The sequence below is a fragment of the Macaca fascicularis genome, chromosome 11 (assembly GCF_037993035.2).
Source record: "Macaca fascicularis isolate 582-1 chromosome 11, T2T-MFA8v1.1".
NCBI lineage: Eukaryota > Metazoa > Chordata > Mammalia > Primates > Cercopithecidae > Macaca > Macaca fascicularis.
The window spans coordinates 134,190,602-134,211,692 of record NC_088385.1 but is presented as its reverse complement, the minus strand read 5'-3'; the positions used below and the strand labels follow the sequence as shown (position 1 = coordinate 134,211,692).

The window sequence follows — 21,091 nt, the reverse complement described above, 5'->3', positions numbered from 1 at the left end:
GGAGTTAAACACAGGAAATGGTCTGTTTGCCTGCTGGTTTCAGGCAGCGCCTACCTGCCTGGGGACTATAAGTCACGCTCTGTGAGGCTCCTGGTGAGCACATGGGATGCCCAGGGACCTTCAGAAGCAATTCATGTTTCTAACTATTTTAGCAACTCATTCCATGAGACATTTATTGGTAGCAGGAACTCGTTTAGAGACATTCACAGAGCAGAGACAGAGAAGTGCATAAGCATGAATAATTATCTGCAAGAGATAATTGACGACGTAGATCTCACAGGTGGAAAAGGACAAAGCCTTTTTTCCGTGTTTGATCCCCTGTCCTCATGATGAAAGTGACTTGTTTCATGCAGTTGATAACACACCTCGGATTCATCTTCATTAGTGTTCCTTTTAGCAGGATCTACCAGCTCCACATTTGACAGTTTTTATTCTGGTAGGCTTTCAATTAAACTCCATAGATAAAAGGTATTTTTCCTTCAAAGACATGTAAAATCATCTTTCACTAATGAGTAGATTTGAATGACATAGTTTCACAAGACTGTATCCGACTGCAGTGAAAACCGTTAGAAGTTTCTTCTTTTCAGTCACTGATTGCCCTGTTCCGTAAACAGAATGACTTTTATTTTTAATATATAGTGGTAAACACAGTCTGCAAATTCAGGGTCTGAAAAAAGAAATAAGCCAAACTTTGAAATGTGTTCACAGAAGTGTAAAGAATGAATAAAAGCAGAAAGTCAAGTTCTTTCCACGTTTGTAGCTCATGGAAAAGCTACCTTTTGTCCCGGTCACATGTACTGTCACAGTGTGTTTTGTGGTGACTGTTTCCAAGGGCCCCCCAGGATTGCAGCCTGGGGAGGAGGGAGTGGGGTGGAAGGAAGGGTGAGGCCGGCTTTGCCCTTGACACACTGGCCCCCTGGTCATTCTGATGGTGTGGGAACCCAGTAGGTCTCAGTTTTCTTGGCTAAGTTAAATTTTTCCTGAACTAAAATAGAATAAGAATCCTGTACAACATGCTTTTGGGCCAAACTTTCATTTAAAATAAGTCAGGATGGATACATAACATACGTACATACATACATACACACATATACACAATTTTGTAAATACTTATATTGTAAATACTTATATTTCACATATATACCTATATTTATATAACTATATATTGTATATACACCTATATTTCACATATATAGAAAGAGATAGATATAGATATACACACATTTGTGTGGCAGGATAAATATAAAGAGAAAGAACAGCAGGATGGAAATATTTTGTAGATATAGACATAGATGTAGATAGCTACTGGCCCTGGCCCTCTCCTCTTCCCTGCACTCTCCTGCCCAACATATGTACACACACACACACACATATATGTATTTATTTACACACACATATAGACATATACATGCACACGTATAGGTATATACAGTACATCTTCACTTAAAATCATTAATATGTTAATAGATTCTTAGAAACTACAACTTTCAGTGAAAAGATGTCTGATAGGTCCTCAGGTCCTCAAACAACGTCCTTTCCTTCGACATTATCTGGTTATAATGTTGATGAGAAAAAAATGGGCTCTGTCGTATGTCTTTCTCTTAAAGTCACAGTCTCCAAGAGCCTATTGCTGACCTTAAGTGAGAAATTATACATCCTGCCACTCTTTCTTTTTTACTTCTCATACTTACACCATTTACATTTAAAGTAATTACTGATATGTCAGGGTTTCATTCTGCTTTTTTAAATTTGTTTTTTCTCTCTGCTTCTTGTTCCTCTGTGTCTTTTCTTGTCCTCATGTGGGATGCATGAAAAGTTTTTAGAATTCCGTCTTTCATTATCTTATTGAGCACATTGCATTGCATGGTTTTCTTGGTAGATGCTGTAGTTATTGTGTGTGTGCGTGGGTGTGTGTGTGTGTGTATAAAAATAGAAAGTCTAGTTTCCTCGATGTTTGTAACTCATGAAAGTTCAGTCCTGGTCACATGCATTGGCACTGCGCTTTGTGGGTTCTCTTTTCAAGGTACCATGTTACCATATGGTCACACACACACACACACACACGGTATCAGAGGATGCAGATATAGACATGGTACCCCTTTGAATGAAGCATACATACCTTACTTCCATTTCTGTCCCTTTGCTCTCCTCACTTTTCAAATATAATTTTCTTACATAATTTCCTCTGCATACATTGATCACCACAATAGATAATAAGTTTTGCTTCAATCCTAAAATATGATTAAAGACACTCAGGAGGTGAAAGATAGTCTATTTTATTTGCTTCTATTTTTATAGGTAATTCTGTTTTCTTTCTTTCTGAGGGTCAACATTTTCTTCCGCTACCATTTTAGTTTGTTTGGAGAGGTCCCCGTTACTATTCTTTCAGGGTATATCTTGTAGTAACATATTCTCATAGTTACATTTTTAACAGAAAATGCTTTTTTTGTCTCTTCATTTCTGAAGGATTATTTCACCAGATATAGGATTGTGGTTTTATGTGTTTTTATCTTTAAGTGTTTGAACAATGCTGCCCCACTTTCTTCTCATTTCTGTCATTTCAGATGAGAAATTCATTGTCCTTCGATTTGGTATTTCTTAATAAATCATGTATTTTTTTCTCTGTTTTTAATCTTTTCTTGTTGCTTTCAGTTTCTGGAAGTTTAATTATGGCATGTCTTGGTGTGGCTTTCTTTGGGTTTATCTCATTTGAAATAGTCTCAGCTTCTTGAATCTGTAGGTTGATGTCTTTTTGCCAAATTTGGGAAATTTCTAGACGTTATTTCTTTGAAAAGTATTTCAGTCTTACACTTTTTTTCTCTCTTTCTGTGACCCTAATGATATAAAACTTAAGCCTTTTTTTAATTGGCTTGGAGATCCTGAATGCTCTGTTCATTTTTTTTTCATCAACTTCTTCTCTTTCATTCGAATCAAGTAAATTTGATACATCTTCCTCCTGTTCCACTTAATCTCTCCTATCTCCACTCTACTATTGAGCCTATCCAGCTAGGTTTTTTTTTTTTTTTTTTTTTTTTTTGTATTTTTCAGTTCTATAATTCCCATTTGGTCTTTTAAAATAACTTCCACTTTACTGAGATTTTGTATTTTTTTCATTTGTCTCAATAGAGTTGTAATTTCTTGTTAAAGTATGTTTTATGATGACTGCTTTCAAATTCTTGTCAAATAATTCTAACATTTGATTCATCTCAGTATTTGTATCTGTGCTTAGTTTTTCCTCCAACTGCAGATTCCCTGGTTCTTGGTATGTTGACTGATTTTTCAACTGTATCCTGAAAATGGTTATTGTTCTTTAAAAGACACTGAGTCCTATTTAAGTCTTTTTTTTTTTTTTTTTTTAGCAGGCATTAGGCTTGTTTAGGTTTGGCATATGTCTAGCATATATTTTCGGTATGTGGTTTGAGTGACAGTTTAGTTTTCAGAGCCCTTTTAGTGCTTCTCTGTTCTGCTTTATTCTTCTGGTGCTGCCGGGCTCCCACCCGATCCTGGCTGGTGCCGCCTGCAGCTACAGAAAGTGCTTTCCTGGACCACCTTCCATGGGGTGGCAGGTGATGCTGGTCCTTGGTCTCCTGATGCCATTGAATGCAGCACCAGTTGTGGATCAGCCTCCGTGGCCTTCATTGTTGCCACAGTGGGTGGGTCAGCTGGCTGGTGCTATGGTGTGTAGCAATGGTTGAGGGGGTTCCCTGGTGCTCCGATATGCTGCAGGCAGATTAGCCAGCAAATGCCCCAGGTGTGCAGCAGCTGTCTGCTGGCTGCCCTTTACCCCAGTTCTACAGCCAGAGAAAGCCGCTTTTCTTGGAGTATTTTGCTGATGCCTATTGGGGGTGTCCAGATGGTAATCCTTTCTGGTGCCAGCCTGCGAGATGTGTGAGAAGTAAAAGTAAAACCAAGAGACTTCTCCACTTTGTTGTTCAAGTCTTGAGCTCCCCACTAGTCTGCCTTCTTTCTGCCACAGAGTCCTTCCATTGCTCTCTGTTGAGTTATAGCTAGGATTGTTAGTTGTATTTATGCGTGAAGAGCAGGAGAAAAAGCGTATACACCACCCTGTGTTGGTACCAGAAGTTTATATTAGCGCATCTCTTTTTATTTATTTATTTATTTATTTATTTATTTATTTATTGAGATGGAGTCTCACTCTGTCGTCCAGGCTGGAGTGCAATGGTATGGTCTCGGCTCACTGCAACCTCTGCCTCCTGGGCTCAACTGATTCTCCTGCCTCAGCCTCCGGAGTAGCTGGGATTACAGGCACCTGCTACCTTGCCCGGCTAATATTTTTTTTTTTTTTTTTTTGTATTTTTAGTAGAGACGGTGTTTCACCATGTTGGCTAGGCTGGTCTCGAACTCGTGACCTCGTGATCCACCTGCCTCAGTCTCCCAAAGTGCTGGGATTACAGGCGTGAGTCACCGTGCCCAGCCGTAGCACATCTCTTAAAAGGCTACAGTGTTTCATCTCTTTTTTTCTATTAACACACTTCATTTTTAATATTAACTCAAGGTGACACAACTAGCAAAAGAGACGGGGTCTCCACACCTGTGCCTCCTGACTGCTGTCATTCATTGTGAATTGACATATATGTTCCATTACCCTGGAACAAAACTAGCAGAGCTTCTCAATTCTTGTTAAAAAATGATAGCTTTCCTTTCAGAGAGAAAAGGATGATGTTTACACAAAAACAGACAGGCTTTAGGATAAATATTTGTCTGGCAGGAGAAGGAACTTAGACATATCAGATTATCTTAAGAAAATCATGCAATAGCTGTTAGAATCAGCTTTGGCTAAATGGGGAATAATATGATGAATAGCAAACATAATATATGCAAATAATTTCACATTATAAATACCTATTGTTTTCACTTTCCATAAACTATGGCAATCAAAATAAAAATGATAAACCGATAGGGAGGAAACGTGGCGAATGGGAAGCTGAGGGAGGGCATTCATGTTTGGCTCCTTCAAATGATGTACCTTTTTATTATCCAAGTTAATGGTGTTGTGTTTATAAGCATTTGTGCCCTAATTCGTTTCCCCAGGCTGCAAACAATTTCCTTGTGCTCAACCAAATTCATCAGTCCTCCTAATAGATAATCCTGCTTCACAGTTTGTTCCCAAATAAGTTTAGTATGAATGGAGCTTCCAGTCTGAAACCATATACATCTTCCTCATCCTTACGTCTCTGCCAAGGCGCTGTCCTGCAGACTCCGACCCTCCCAGTCCATCTCACGGTGGATACTCCCAGGCAGTTCACATAGCTTCATTTATGGCATAGAGCATAGTTAGAGTGACCAGATGCAGTACAGGAAACCCCACTTAAATTTGAGTATAAGATAAATAGTGAATAATTTGAAAGTATAGTGTGTCTCAAATATTCTATGGAACATACTTCCGCTAAAAAATATGCATTATTTATCTGCAATTCAAATTTAACACCATGCACTTTTATTTGCGCAGCCTGACAATCCTCTATTGAGGTCATCATGTTTCCACCTTCCAAAACATATCTGCCAGAAAATATGCATTTTTACTCTAGCTGAAGATGACTAGTTTAAAGAAAGCTGCGGTAAAACTCAAATGCTATCTTCCTTAATTCCTTTACTTTGCACTGACCGAATCAAAAACACACTCTAATGTGGCCACTAAATCAATGCAATAAGAAAACTCGAAGCATTATTATCACATTTACTGTCCAATACTGTTTATGTGAATTAAGAAAATGCACACAATATTACAACATATTTTGCAATAAGATGTGTCAGGGTCAAGCACATGTCACAAATCTATCCGAGTGGTGTTTGTACAGGAGAGAAAGAGATGAAGAAGATATTTGTATTGGGGGGGAATGAAATACAACCATAACAGGGACACATACAAACCCTTGATGTTTCTGTGCCATGAGATGAGGAGTAAAATTACATCAAATCCCTGCACTCATAGCCAGACAAGAAAAGAAGACAAAATAAAGAAACAAGTCCTTGAAAGAAACACAGCATTTCTATCCAATGAGGAATATGAGGAGATACCAGAATACATTTGTGGCCCGTCAGCACTGCTGGTCGGAGAAGCACTGCCATCGTGTTCACAAACTTTGGAATAGGTTCATTTGAACTTCCCTAGTTCTGCCACACACTCTCCAGACAACCTGGGACAAGTTTCTGAGCCTCAGTTTCCATATCTGTAAAAGGGGAATAAGAACGCTCACCCCCCAGGATTTCTGTGAGAGTTAAATGAGATAATGTATGAAACTGTCTTGATACAAGACCTGACAGATCAACGCATGTATGATAAATGGTTTACTATTATTGTTACAGAATGGGATATGATATTATTATCTAGATTTCTAATGTGTCTTCCAAACTACAATCTAAATGTTATGAGTAAATCAAGGATGTTTAAGTTTTTTTCTGCCTCTCTTTACTCCCCACCTCTCAATAAACACTTATGCATGATTAATTGTAATTGAGTAAGGAGAACAGATTTAGATGAGAACCATAAAGAAGAGTTTTTAAAAGACAGAGAGACTCTAGGAAGTGCTGTCATGGGTTTTAAGTTTAGAGACAAGAAGCGTTGACTGTGATATGGGTGACAAATTAAGGAACCTACAGGAGCCAGATTCTTCAAAATTAGCCACTTTTTGATCCATCTTTTATCTTCTCATTTTTATTATGACATAGGTGTAGAAACTATTTCTTTTTTTTTTTCTTTTCTTTTCTTTTTTTTTTTTTTTGAGATGGTGTCTTGCTCTGTCACCCAGGCTGGAGTGTAGTGGCGTGATCTCAGCTCACTGCAAGCTCCGCCTCCCGGGTTCACACCATTCTCCTGCCTCAGCCTCCCGAGTAGCTGGGACTACAGGCGCTGCCAGCACGCCCGGCTAGGTTTTTGTATTTTTTAGTAGAGACGGGGTTTTACCGTGTTAGCCAGGATGGTCTCGATCTCCTGACCTCGTGATCCGCCCGTCTCAGCCTCCCAAAGTGCTGGGATTACAGGCTTGAGCCACCGTGCCCGGCCATTTCTTTTCTTTTTTGTCTATAAAAACATCAGGGATCCAACCACAGCAATGTATAGAAACTAACACTGAAGCTAGCTTCAGGGAGGCAAAAGGGAGTGGTGGGGATTGCAGTAACCTAGTGTGGGTATCAGCACACACCCTGTTGAAAGAGAGCAGCTGGCTTCCTCAGGTGGGAAGGCAGGGCTGGTGTTGCCTGAGCTTCCTGTTTTTGATAAAATGATAGGAATACATGTATTTGTGTCAAATCTCCCAATTTTAAAATAGTGACTCAAAAATATCTAAAGCAGTGTGTGAGTAAAATAAAAAAGAGTCCCATGCCTACAGGACAAAATTGGGAACATCAGGCTGTTGGTGTGTATACTTTTTCTTTAAGTCACAAAAGAATGATTATCTTGTCCACTACTTTTGTTTCAGATGAGAAAACCTGAGACCCAGACAAGGGAAACCGCTTTCCACGGTTCATCGTGGACAACTGGCCAGGATGGGACAGAAGCCCGTACATAGCCCTCATTCCAGGGCTCAGAACAAAAAGAAGGCAGTGGCCTGGGCTGCACCTGAGCCTGGATTCACATAGGAGGGATTCTGGCTCCTGACGATGACCTCAAGGTTAGAATGAACGCCAAAGATGCCTTTTTTATGTGTGCTTTCCTTTTTTAAATAAAATCCAAATTGCTTTTATTTCTTGAAGAGCAACTACATTTCCAGGTTGCTTTAGTCTTCTAGGGATCCTTGGCCAGACCTACCCTGTGTTAGGTTCCTTATCTGTAAAACGGGGAGGATCTCACGAACTCACAGGTGTGGTATGAGGACTGAATCGATCACCTGCAGTGGCGATCCTAACCTCCAACTTTCCCTAAGAAACAATTCCATTTTATGCATAAAAATTAATGCTTGTAATGTGTGTTTATCCAAAATGAGACCAACAAAGGATGATTCTCCTCCAATAGTGCAAGCTAATAAATAAAACACATTTGAAAGCTGATTCTAATTAATAAAAGCATTATATCCATTAAAGAATCGTAACTTAATTCTATCTTCTTAAAAGAAGTAGCTTACATTGCTCATAACTGTGTTAAATATTAACACTTGCATCATGAGTTACTTCAGAGAAAGGGTAATCAGCCCCATGTGGCTCTCTGCCTCTCTTCGTTAAGAGGCAATCACAGAAAGGCACACATGCGTTTAAAAGCCTTGGAAAAATATCTATCTTGTAGAATTAACACTGGTCTTCAGTAGCTTGTCCCACTTTTGCATTCTTGTTCACAGATGAAATAGTTTTCCTCCATTGTAAGGCAAAACCACTTTGAGGACTCAGGGTTCAATCCTGTTGCTATTCTCAGAATTCACTTCTGGTGTTACGGTATTTTTTCTTTGTCATTTCATTACAAGAAAAATGTTTGTAGGTTACTTCTGAGCCATAAGCTTTGATTACTTTAATGATCACACAACATATTCTGGAAGCATGTTTTCTAAGTGCATCCTGGTGTGTGACTATTTAATTATATTACATGAAATAATTCATAGCTGAGAAGAAGACAAGGTTAACTTTGGTAAGGGAAAATGTGAAAATTGCCCTCCAATTCTTTTTTTGTTTTTTTTTTTTGAGACAGGGTCTGACTCTGTCACCCAGGCTGGAGTGCAGTGGCATGATCATGGCTCAGTGCAGCCTCCCCAGCTCAGCAATCCTCCCTCCTCAGCCTCCTGAGTAGCTGGGGCCACAGTTGCCTGCCACCATATCAAGCTAATTTTTATATTTTTAGTAGAGACAGGTTCTCACTCTTTTGCTCAGGCTGGTTTGGAGCTCCTGAGCTCAAGCAATCCTCCTGTCTCAACCTCCCAAAGTGCTGGGATTATAGGCGTGAGCCACTGTGCCCAGCCAATGGTACCTGTTCTAAACAAGGAAGTTGCTCAATGGTTCATTCACTAGCCTCTTCTCTCTCTACCTATACTTGCTCTCTGGGCAAACTCATTCTGGAGATGGTTTAGATACAATTGTAAATATAAATAAATTAATTAATTAATAACACTGAGTTTCCACTTTTGGAAAGATGGAATGGACTTACTTTATTCTTCTCTACAAGTACAACTAAAAACCCTAGACATATCTATTAAAAAAAAAAAAACAAACAAATAAACAACATGAGAAGGCTGTGAAAAGTGGAGAGAAGGCAGACTGACCAAGAACCACAGGACCCAAGAAACAACTTGGTTTTCAGTCGCATGGGTTTTATATTTGCTTCACGGATCCCAGATTTGGAGCTGAAGAAGTAAGCAGCAGCTCACATCTGCTTCTGTGAAAAGATTTCACTCTCAGATGCTCATGTTACCATTCTCCACTTTCTGGGCCTCTTTCTTGTCAGGAGCAGCTTCATTTTAATAGGAAAGAAATGACAAATCCATGCTCCACAAATCTCAGTGACAACTGACTATTACTCTTGAAAATGCAGGCTTTTCTTATATTTGGGTGACCGATGCAGCTCCAAAAGCAATTTAATATCCCTGAACTTGGGATTCACAGATGGGGTAAGAGGGTGGGAGATATGGAAGCTTCTATGCTCAGAGGCATTTTTTTATTTACTGTATGTCATAAACCACAAATGCAGAGTGGAGAAGTGTATATTGCTGTGCTATTATATGTATGCATTCATACACATGTGTGTCTGATTGTGTGCAGAGCTCAGCGATTAGGATGGAACTCTGGAGTTCAGTTCCCTGAGTGCAAATCTCAGTTGTATCACGGTCTTAGTCTGTTTTGTGTTGCTACAAAAGAATACCTGAGATTCTGTAATTTATTTTAAAAGTACGTTTACTTAGCTCATGGTTCTGCAGGCTGCGTCATTCGAGGGCATGGCCCTGGCTCTGGTGAGGGCTTTCTTGCGGCCTCACACCTTGGTACAGAAGAGGGTCAAAGGCGAAGCAGGCCACCTGGCTTTCTAACAACTTTTTCCCCTGGGAACCAGTTCACTTCCATGAGAACTAATCCAGACTCAAAACAGCTGGGAGGACAGCACCAAGACATTCAGGAGGGATCTGCCCTCATAACCCAAACACTTCCCATCACCCGGTGTTGCAACCCTTACCACCACTGCCCTCCTCCCTGCGCAGGTCTGTTCCCAGTGCATTTGGTATATACTCTTGAATCACATCAATAAAGAGTATGTGTCTGTTGGCTGTATGAATGTCTTCTTTGGAGAAGTGTCTGTTCATATCCTTGGCCCACTTTTTGATGGGATTGTTTGTTTTTTTCTTGTACATTTGTGTGAGTTCTTTGTAGGTTCTGGATATTAGCCCTTTGTCAGATGAGTAGATTGCAAAAATGTTCTCCCATTCTGCAGGTTGCCTGTTCACTCTGATGGTAGTTTCTTTTGCTGTGCAGAAGCTCTTTAGTTTAATGAGATCCCATTTGTCAATGTTGGCTTTTGTTGCCATTGCTTTTGGTGTTTGAGACATGAAGTCCTTGCCCATGCCTATGAAAAAATGCTCATCACCACTCGCCATCAGAGAAATGCAAATCAAAACCACAGTGAGATACCATCTCATACCAGTTAGAATGACAATCATTAAAAAATCAGGAAACAACAGGTGCTGGAGAGGATGTGGAGAAATAGGAACACTTTTACACTGTTGGTGGGACTGTAAACTGGTTCAACTATTGTGGAAAACAGTGTGGCGATTCCTCAAGGATCTAGAACTAGAAATATCATTTGATCCAGCCATCCCATTACTGGGTATATACCCAAAGGATTATAAATCATGCTGCTATAAAGACACATGCACACGTATGTTTATTGCAGTACTATTCACAATAGCAAAGACTTGGAATCAACCCAAATGTCCATCAGTGACAGACTGGATTAAGAAAATGTGGCACATATACACCATGGAATACTATGCAGCCATAAGAAAGGATGAGTTCGTGTCCTTTGTAGGGACATGGATGCAGCTGGAAACCATCACTCTCAGCACACTATCACAAGAACAGAAAACCAAACACCATATGTTCTCACTCATAGGTGGGAATTGAACAATGAGATCACATGGATACAGGAAGGGGAACATCACACACTGGAGCCTATTGTGGGTAGGAGGGAGGGGCGAGGGAGGAGGGATAGCATTAGGAGATATACCTAATGTAAATGACAAGTTAATGGGTGCAGCACACCAACATGGCACATGTATAAATATGTAACAAACCTGCACGTTGTGCACATGTACCCTAGAACTTAAAGTATAATAATAAAAATAAATAAATAAATAAAAGTAAAAAAAAATAAAAAATAAAAAAATAAAGAGTATGAAGTGATATATTGTAGATGTACGTGTTCAAAATTTGCAAAACTCTATTCTGCCATGTACTGATGCTTGTTTATCCACCAGCTGTCTGAGAGGGGTGGAAGAACAGCCTTGATCTGTGGTGTTTATCAATTTCTTTGGTGTAAATTCTCTCACAATGGATCATTTCATGCTGCTAATGCTTTACAATTTACTCAGAAATTTAACAATCTGTTGCTTGGAGCAAACACTGGTGGCATTAGCACACCACTGATGTTTTTGCAGTAGAGATCTTGTGCTTCTCTATGTTTCCGCACCAGGAACAGTGCTTTTAAGAGCACTCCTGATGGTCTCAGCTCCTTCATTGATTACTTCTGACATTTCAACTGGGAAGAGGTCTGCCTCACTGACCTAGTCCCATCCGACAGCCTCAGGATTAGGATTTGTTTGTGTCAATTTCCCTTCATACATTTTACAGTTAATGTTGAGTTCAGGTTATTTTAAGGGTAATTTTAGTGCACAGAAAAAAAATATTTGAGGCTGTGTGGTCATTAAAATTACTTCATTAAAGCAATCAGGATTTAAGTTATTTTTTAAACATTTGATTTTGACTTAAAAGCCTTATTATTCTGTTTACAAAGTTATTGATAAACATACACACTCTATATAAAAATGTTAAGAAGGGTTTAAATAACTCAATTGCATATCTTATTTTTCTTTTTTTTTCAAAACAGAGTCTTGCTCTGTCGCTAGGCTAGAGTACAATGGTGTGATCTTCGCTCACTGCAACCTCTGCCTCCTGGGTTCAGATTCTCCTGCCTCAGCTTCCTGAGTAGCTGGGATTACAGGTGCCTGCCACCATGCCTGGCTAATTTTTGTATTTTTAGTAGAGACAGGATTTCTCCATGTTGGCCAGGCTGATCTTGAACCCCTGACCTCAAGTGATCCACCCACCTTGGCCTCCCAAAGTGCTGGGATTACAGGCGTAAGCCACTGTGCCTGTCCACATCTTTAAATATTTTAACCATTTTTAAAATTTCATATACGTAACTCTCATCTTAAGCAGTTCACATGCCTTATTAGAAAACTATCCCAAGTAATTTCATAATCCCAGCTAATAGAGCATATTAAACTCCTAAATATGGAAACCTCAATTTCTCATAACAAATTCAATGATTTTTAAACATATATTTTCAAATTAAAAGGCACACATTCTAAAATTTATTTTTTAATTCCCAGTTTATCTGGCATTGAAAGACAAACCTGTCATATAATATGTGAAATTACCTTAATTACTGCATTTCACAATCCAACTATTATCAAATTATTCCTAAACATAACACAAAAGTATTCTTAAAAATAAAAAGTAAATGATTTATAAATTAACACTGATAAATGTAGGATTAATAAAATCATTGTAGGATTTCAAGACCCATTAAGAAAATGATATCATGTTCAACAAATTGCAGTTACAATTCTAGGCAAATCAGTTTATTGAACAGAGATTTTTGGCTGGCAGTAGATTTGGAGGTATAAGAAACGTGACTCTTTTCACCAAATATGCTTATTTGGCCTTTTTCTACAGTTTCTGTATTAGGGGGATACTAAGTCCATTCTTTTCCTATGAAGTAAACTTCCTACCCATGCTCCTCACATACAAGCCACATATTAGCTAATTTTAGCAACCAGTTACATTGCTTCCAAACTGATAATATTCAGACGGTTTTTACTACTCAAGTACTCAAATCTCTCCTATCATGGGCTGATTTTTCTATCTTCCCTGCCTGCCTGGCTGTGCTGCTTCTCTTGCAGGTATCTGAACAGCATATGCTTGAGGTTGTTTTTTATTTTTTAGGAGGAGTCTCGCTCTATCGCCCAGGATGGAGCAGTGGTGCGAACTCGGCTCACTGCAAGCTCCGCCTCCCAGGTTCATGCCATTCTCCTGCCTCAGCCTCCCGAGTAGCTGGGACTACAGGCGCCCACCACCAAGCCCGGTTAATTTTTTGTATTTTTAGTAGAGACGGGGTTTCACCGTGTTAGCCAGGATGGTCTTGATCTCCTGACCTCGTGATCCGCCCGCCTCAGCCTCTCTAAGTGCTGGGATTACAGGCGTGAGCCACCACGCCCAGCCCGGATTGAGGTCTTTGTGTTCCCCATGTTTCTGTTGTCGCTGTGTTCTTGGTGTGAGTCACTGTGGTGACAGCAGCATCCAGGACTTCGATGCTCACCCGTTAGCCACCTGCAGCTGCCCTCCCTAAGAACAGAAACATCCTCCTTGTCGAAAATGAATTGGACACTGTTTAGTCTGGCATTGACTCTGTTGTTGATCATCTCTACTTGAAAGTAGGATCTATTGCAGTGTACTCTCCTGGTTTTCCTTCGTTCTTTTCTGAATATGCACCTTGCACATGTGTGTTTATTGTACCTGTGTGGGGTTTTATTACTTCATTATTATTTTTTCTTTAAAGTTCAGTCTCCGTAGAGACTGTCAAAGATTGCCAATGTTGACTCTATTTCAAGTCATCACGACCAAGTATTGGGAAACATTTTCATGCAATAATTACACCTCAGATAACCCTTATTGGCTATGGTACTGCCACTGTGCAAAGCTTGTATGGGTTTTAAAAAAAAGTTCAAATGGGTATTTTAGGGCATAAAGAGGAAAGTCACAATAATTTCTACCTGACTTAATTTAGTATATTTAGATATCTAAAGGACAAAATTTTAAAACCATTTAAAAATTTTAAACATTCTATATAATTCCATAAAATTTCATTTAACAAAGTGAATGACCTTAAAAAACTAGAATAGCCAAGGATGTCTATGTATTAATAGATATTAAACAATAGATTGAGTACCAAAAACTTCTCATAACTTCTTGTTATTAAATTTGTACCATAGGAATCTGGCTCTTGATGGAGGAAGAGGCACAAGGGCACAGGTACAGATGCTTGACTTCCTCCCTGTTCTTCTGAATCCATGTGCTCTCCTTCGGTGATCCCAAACAATCCTTTATCTTTGTAATGATGAGTGTCAAAGAATTACTCTCAGGCTTAACTTATCCCTCTGTGTAAATGTATGTCACCAGATACATCCGAGACTCACCCATTTGAATATATGTAGGTGACTCGAAATTTACAAAAACAACAAAAGTCTTATCATTTTCCTCCTGAATTTGCTTCTATTTATGTGTCTTTGTCTTGGAGAGAAGTGTAACCACCATTCACCTTCCACCCCAGTGAGAGTTCTGAAATCATTCTTTTGTCTTTCCAACTCTGAAACCAGTCAATCAAGGCATGCCTACCAGTCTCCAAACATTTCTCCAATTGATCCTATTTATTCCTCCGTCAGCAAAACTATCCCATTTTTCTCCTTAATCAACTCTGCCTCAACTAGAGGAATAAACATACAACACTTTGGCTTGCCTCAAATATTGTCTCATTACCATTCATTCTCCATAGTGCAGCCACAATGCTCTTACAAACCATCAATCAGTGCATTTCACTCTCTTAGTTGAGTAACCCGCTATTCTGACAAAACATCCCAGAGTCTAAATATGTTAGCCAAGGGTCTCCATACAGAGACTTAGGGCAATGTAAGGCTTAAGAATGCAACCTTCAGTTGCCGAGGTCCTACTTCCGGGATTTCCAACTTAGTTGGTCTGGGAGGGGCTGAAGCACATATATACTCTTTTACATGGTGATAATGAACAGTCAGGTTGAGAAAATTAATCAAGTGTCAGGCTGCTTGGATATGACGATAATATTTAGCTGAATATATTCTAATATTTAGCACATTTCACAGCTGTGTGAAATTACCTATATCCCTGTTTCTTCTGTTGAATGGGCACGTAATAACTGTACCTCCATTGTATAATTTCTTTGCAAATAGAATGAATCCAAAGCCCTGAAACCTAGTAAGTGCTAATTAAGTGAAAACCACTGATATTATTTATACAACTTTATTTGCAGTTACTGTGTTATATTTTATGTGCCGGAAACTTGTAGTTTCACACAGACTGTTATTTCTTGCTCGTTCTATTAATTGTGCCTGGGATTAGAAACTCTGGATTTCTGTATTAGTCAGCGTTCTCCAGAGGGGCAGAACTAATAGGATATACGTAATAAAAAAGGGAGCTTATTAGGGAGAATTGGCTAACACCATCCCAAGGCCAAGTCCCATGACAGGTTGCCTGTAGGCTCAGAAAGAAGGAAGTCTGTAGTGGCTCAGTCCCAGTGCAAACTCTCAAAAGCAAGGAAGCCAACAGTGCAGCTTTCAGTCTGTGGCAGAAGGCCTGAGAGCCCGCGGCAAACATTGGTGTAAGTCCAAGAATACAAAGGCTGAAGAACCTGGAGTCTGATGTCCAAGAGCAGGAGGAGTGGAAGGAAGCATCCAGCATGTGAGAAAGATGAAAGCCAGAAAACCCAGCAAGCAAGGTCCTCCCACCTTCTTCCTCTTGCTTTGTTCCAGCCATGCAGCATGGATGGTGCCCACTCACGTTGAGGGAGGGTCTTCCTCTCCCAGTCCACTGACTCAAATGTCAGTCTCCTCTGGCAACACCCTCCCAGACACACACGGGAAACAGCACTTTCCCAGCCATCCAGGCATCCTTCAATCCAATCAAGTTGACACCTAATATTCAATCATCTCCCTCCCGATGTGTACCCAGGATCCTTCCTTATCTCTATCCTGACCGAATTTTGTGGCTGATATTGATCTTTCCACATAGCTTCATAATGATGTATCTAGATGTATATTTGTCTCTCTAAAATTTTAGCATATTTACAATTAAGAAGTAAATACTGGATTGTGTCTTATGCATGTCTGTGTCTCCATCCCTTATCTATGGTAATGTAAGATGCAAAATACGCACTCTTTAACTCTTATGATTTTCCTGGGCTCTTAGATGAAACCATGTAAGTCAATACATCATCTTACCAGATGAGAAAACAGGCTTAAAATGGCACACATACGATATCATTAATATTCATTAGAAATAGGACCAGAGAAGAAAGCTCTGGTTCAGAATAAAATCTCTCATAAAATATTAACTATAAAAAATTGGTAAACTAAGTCAATAAATAAATCAGGAGAACAAAAGCAACAAACAATTGTACATTTTACAAAAATGATTCTATGTGCATAATGACAGCAGGCTTTCAGAATTCAGAACTAATTTCACAAAGCAGATGAGGCTCTTTTAAAAAGTCATCAGTCATTATGCCAAGTAGTATTTAAATCCCAGCTACCCAGAATTTTGTGATGAAATTTTTTTAAAAAAAGAATCAGGTTTTGCCTCAAAGTAGGCAAAATAATAACTTGAAAGAAAACTTTTTTTTCTAGGTCTCACCAAAAGAGAAATAAAATAAGAAAATAATCTTATAAAGTTATGATTTTAGCCTGACTTTGAGGAGTTTCCTATATTGTAGATACTTAAGGAAACAAATGAATAAATACTGAAAGAAAGAAGGAAAGTAGGAAATGCTATTAGAAATTTATCAAGACCCTGCTTTAACACAGTTGGAAAGTGAGAACAGATAAACCAACATTTTAGGCATTTTTAGCATAGCATAGCACCTTGTGTGACAAAACCCATATCCAGTCCTTATTAGCCATGTGGCCTTGGGCAACTGTCCTAGAGGTTATAACTTTTTAAATCATTTTTTAAAATGGTGATGATAATAACTATTTTCTAAGGTTGATACGGAAAAAAATCAGATACTATATACGAAAAAAAAAAAAAACTTTGCCAAGTCTATGGCATATGGAGAGAACTGAATCAACCTTTTTCAAATGAAAACTCACATATACCTGAAAACTGTATTCATGGATCAAACTTTCTTCTTTATAACTGGTGTCATCATAGCTATTTCTATGCCTTCAGCTTCTTTAAAGTAAGATTGGGGTTGATATCTGAATAAATATGAATGACAATTTTTTCATCAAAAAAGGATGATTGGGCCGGGCGCGGTGGCTCAAGCCTGTAATCCCAGCACTCTGGGAGGCCAAGACGGGCGGATCACGAGGTCAGGAGATCGAGACCATCCTGGCTAACACGGTGAAACCCCATCTCTACTAAAAAAAATACAAAAAACTAGCCGGGCGTGGTGGCGGGTGCCTGTAGTCCCAGCTACTCGGGAGGCTGAAGCAGGAGAATGGCGTGAACCCGGGAGGCGGAGCTTGCAGTGAGCTGAGATCCGACCACTGCACTCCAGCCTGGGCGACAGAGCGAGACTCCGTCTCAAAAAAAAAAAAAAAAAAAAAAAGGATGATTATATAATCCATGATTAAATCATACTAAATATTTAAAAGCACTTATTTCCCCAATGGGTAGCTTCCTACATTATGAATGAAAAGGATTTCTCTTTTTCTGACTCACAGTGTTTTAAAGTTGAACCTTCACAAAACCAAGGTATTTTTACATGTGACTTTGTACCCACACAAATATTCCTCCAAGGGTTAGGTAGAGTATCAAGATTAGAAATACATGATTCCAATTATTGAAATTTTCCTTTCTCTTTCCCTATATCCAAGCTTAAAGGTTATAGTTTTCAAATAAATACTGAGAGGAACGGCCTTCCCTTGGTAGACTCAGGGAATGTATCACCTTTAAAGTCAGTGCTGCTAAGATTAGAAATAGACAAGGGACGAATTGCAACAAAGGGCTGCTGTCTGCATATTGCTTCAGGTCAGCTGTCAAAGATTTTTGTTTGTTGCATTTTGTTTGTACTTGAAGGTCCACAGTCCCTTTGAGTAACCGGCTCCTAAGGCTCCGGCTGACACGCTCAGGTTGTGAAAGTTGGTGGAAAACTGAAGCGGTATTAGAACGACTGATGGGGAGGCTGCTGCGTTTAAGGGTGAAACGATGGCCCACAGGCATCCACGGACACCTCTGAAGCGAAGAAAGTGGCTTTGCTCTGTGGTGGAGGATAGCAGCAGGGCCTGGAAAGGGGAGTTTGCCTCCGCTTCCTCCTGGGACGTTCCTCAATCACTCCGTAAAGACAGGGCTGTGGCGTGCAAACACTCATGCAGGTGTGGTTCCGTTTCTGCCAGCTCAGAGAGGGCCACGTGAAACAAAACAAAGCATAAAAACAGAACAAAATGAGAAAACCAAGCACAACCAATCAGAGGTCTGGGGCCCAAAAGATGTGGCGTGGTTGGATATTTAAATGATGTCACACAGTGGACAGATAGAAGATCACCCCTGGGGTGGAGAAAGCGGGCGGTCAATGTCAAAATTAGGGTTAAAAGATTGAAAAATATTTTCTTCTCTTTTTTAAGCCATAACAGAGAATGAACAAAATAATTAGTGATAGAGATACTAAACTCTACATGGTGTTTTCTTTCTTCTTTCTTCCTTCCTTTCCTTCCTTCCTTCCTTCCTTCCTTCCTTCCTTCCTCTCTTTTTCTCCCTTCCCTTCCCTTCTTCCTTCCTTCCTTCCTCTCTCTCTTTCTCCCTTCCCTTCCCTTCTTCCTTCCTTCCTTCCCTTCCTTTCCCCTTTTCTTTCCTTCCTTCTTCTCTCTCCCTTCCATCCTTCCTTCCTTCCCTCCCTTCCTTCCTCTCTCTCTTCCTTCCTTTTTCTTTCTTTCTTTCTTTCTTTCTTTCTTTCTTTCTTTCTTTCTTTCTTTCTTTCTTTCTTTTTCTTTCTTTCTCTTTCTTTCTTTGTGTCTTTCTCTTCCTTCTTTCCTTTCTTTCTCTCTCTTTCTTTCTTTCCTTCTCTCTTTCTTTCTTTCTCTTTTTTCTTTCTTTCCCTTCCTTCCTTCCTTCCTTCCTTCCTTCCTTCCTTCCTTCCTTCCTTCCTTCCTCTCTTTCTCTCTCTCTCTCTTTCTTTTTCTTTCTTTCTTTCTTTCTTTCTTTCTTTCTTTCTTTCTTTCTTTCTTTCTTTCTTTCTTTCCTTCCTTCCTTCCTTCCTTCCTTCCTTCCTTCCTTCCTTCTTCTTTCTTTTTTTTTTTGACAATCCCATTTTCCATGCAATTTTATCAGTTATTTCAAAGCCGTAAGTCCTGGAGCTCAGACTTGAAATTGTTCAACTGCTGCGCGGTGGCTCACTACCTGCCTCCACCCACCCTCCCTCTGCCTACAGAAGCGGGCCTAGAAATCACAGCCGGCCAGTGAGAGCCTCACTTTATTTTCAGGCCCTGTGATTGCTTCTGGGCTGGATATATTCTTCCTCAGCACAAATGAATCTAGATTCGAGAGCTTTTGTGGAACTGCTGGAAAAAGAAAGAGAAAACCCCTTCCTGCTGGTGCCACTGATGGTGTCAGTGTGAGGATTTCATGGGTAAGCTCGAAGGTCATTCCTGGGCTTAGAAGGGAACCCACAGTAAAAGAGCACATAAGAAATTTAGGCTGGGCACGGTGGCACACACCTGTAATCCCAGCTACTCAGGAGGCTGAGGCAGGAGAATCGCTTGAGCCCAGGAGGTAGAGGTTGCAATGAGCCAAGATCAGGTCACTGCACTCTGGCCTGGGTTACAAACTCCGTCTCAAGAAAAAAAAAAAAAAAAAGGCCAGGCCCGGTGGCTCACGCCTGTAATCCCAGCACTTTGGGAGGCCGAGACGGGCGGATCACAAGGTCAGGAGATCGAGACCATCCTGGCTAACACGGTGAAACCCCGTCTCTACTAAAAAATACAAAAAACTAGCCGGGCGAGGTGGCGGCGCCTGTAGTCCCAGCTACTCCGGAGGCTGAGGCAGGAGAATGGCGGGAACCCGGGAGGCGGAACTTGCAGTGAGCCGAGATCCGGCCCCTGCACTCCAGCCTGGGAGTCAGAGCGAGACTCCGTATCAAAAGAGAGAAACGAGTATATAAACCAATACCTTTCTTGCTGTGTTTCAGTTACATTTTCATCATTGCTTGAAACCAAAAGAGTCTCCAGTGATATTGTTTATTTTCTTTCATCCCCCAAACTGCATGTCTTAATGATTTGAACATAAATGCCTCTTTTCATGGTTTATTTAGTTAAATAACACTTTCCTTGCAGATGAACTCCTCATACAACTTGGAAATAATGCAGCGTATTACAAATATCTTAATGCTGAATCAAAGTGTTTCATGTATGTTAACAGAGCCAAGGGACAGCTAAGAGTCTGAATTCCACGCGAGAGCCAGGGCAAAGTCAAGGCCAAGGCAGGGAGCTCCCTGGAAGCCGCTGGGCCTGCATCGCGGTTGCAAGCACATTTCTGGGAATTCAAATTAATTACCTAATGTTTCTTTTCTGGGAGCAGCATGCTAAGTGAGGGGCAAATGCTCATGGAAGCTGCAGGCCTAAGAAGCAAAGGAAGATAAACCTGGACTTTTTCTCTCCTCACATGTTGAGCAACAGGAGCTGGAGATCACTGATGATTTTGATTAGGACAAAGGTGTTGTGAAGCCTTCACAGTATAACCCGAACAGTCACGCCTGTGATGAAGAAATGAAAACCTTGTGTGTTTTTTCTCTTTACCTCATGGCCCAACTCCTCCACCTTTGTTGCCAGCACTTGCCGTGTATGTGTCTGCATAAATGTGTGCATGTGCTTATGTGTGTGTGTTTCAATGCATGGATGCGTGTATCTATGTGTATGTGTTTCTGTGTCTGTGTAAATATGTTTGTAAGTGTGTGTATGTGTGTGTAGATGTTTGTAGGCGTGTATATATGTGTGTTTGTAAGTGTGTGTGTTTCTGTGTCTGTGTGAATATGTTTGTAAGTGTGTGTATGTGTGTGTAGATGTTTGTAGGCGTGTATATATGTGTGTTTGTAAGTGTGTGTGTTTCTGTGTCTGTGTGAATATGTTTGTAAGTGTGTGTATGT

The 21,091-nt window shown here is 40.1% G+C and overlaps 1 non-coding gene across 1 annotated transcript; it reads right to left on the bottom strand.

The window, feature by feature from the left end:
* Positions 1–13,770: 13,770 nt before the first annotated feature.
* On the bottom strand, positions 13,771–13,908 carry LOC123567843 (U4 spliceosomal RNA). The gene has a single exon (XR_006690935.1). It is a non-coding gene; the product is annotated as a U4 spliceosomal RNA (small nuclear RNA).
* Between the last annotated feature and the right edge of the window lie 7,183 nt (positions 13,909–21,091).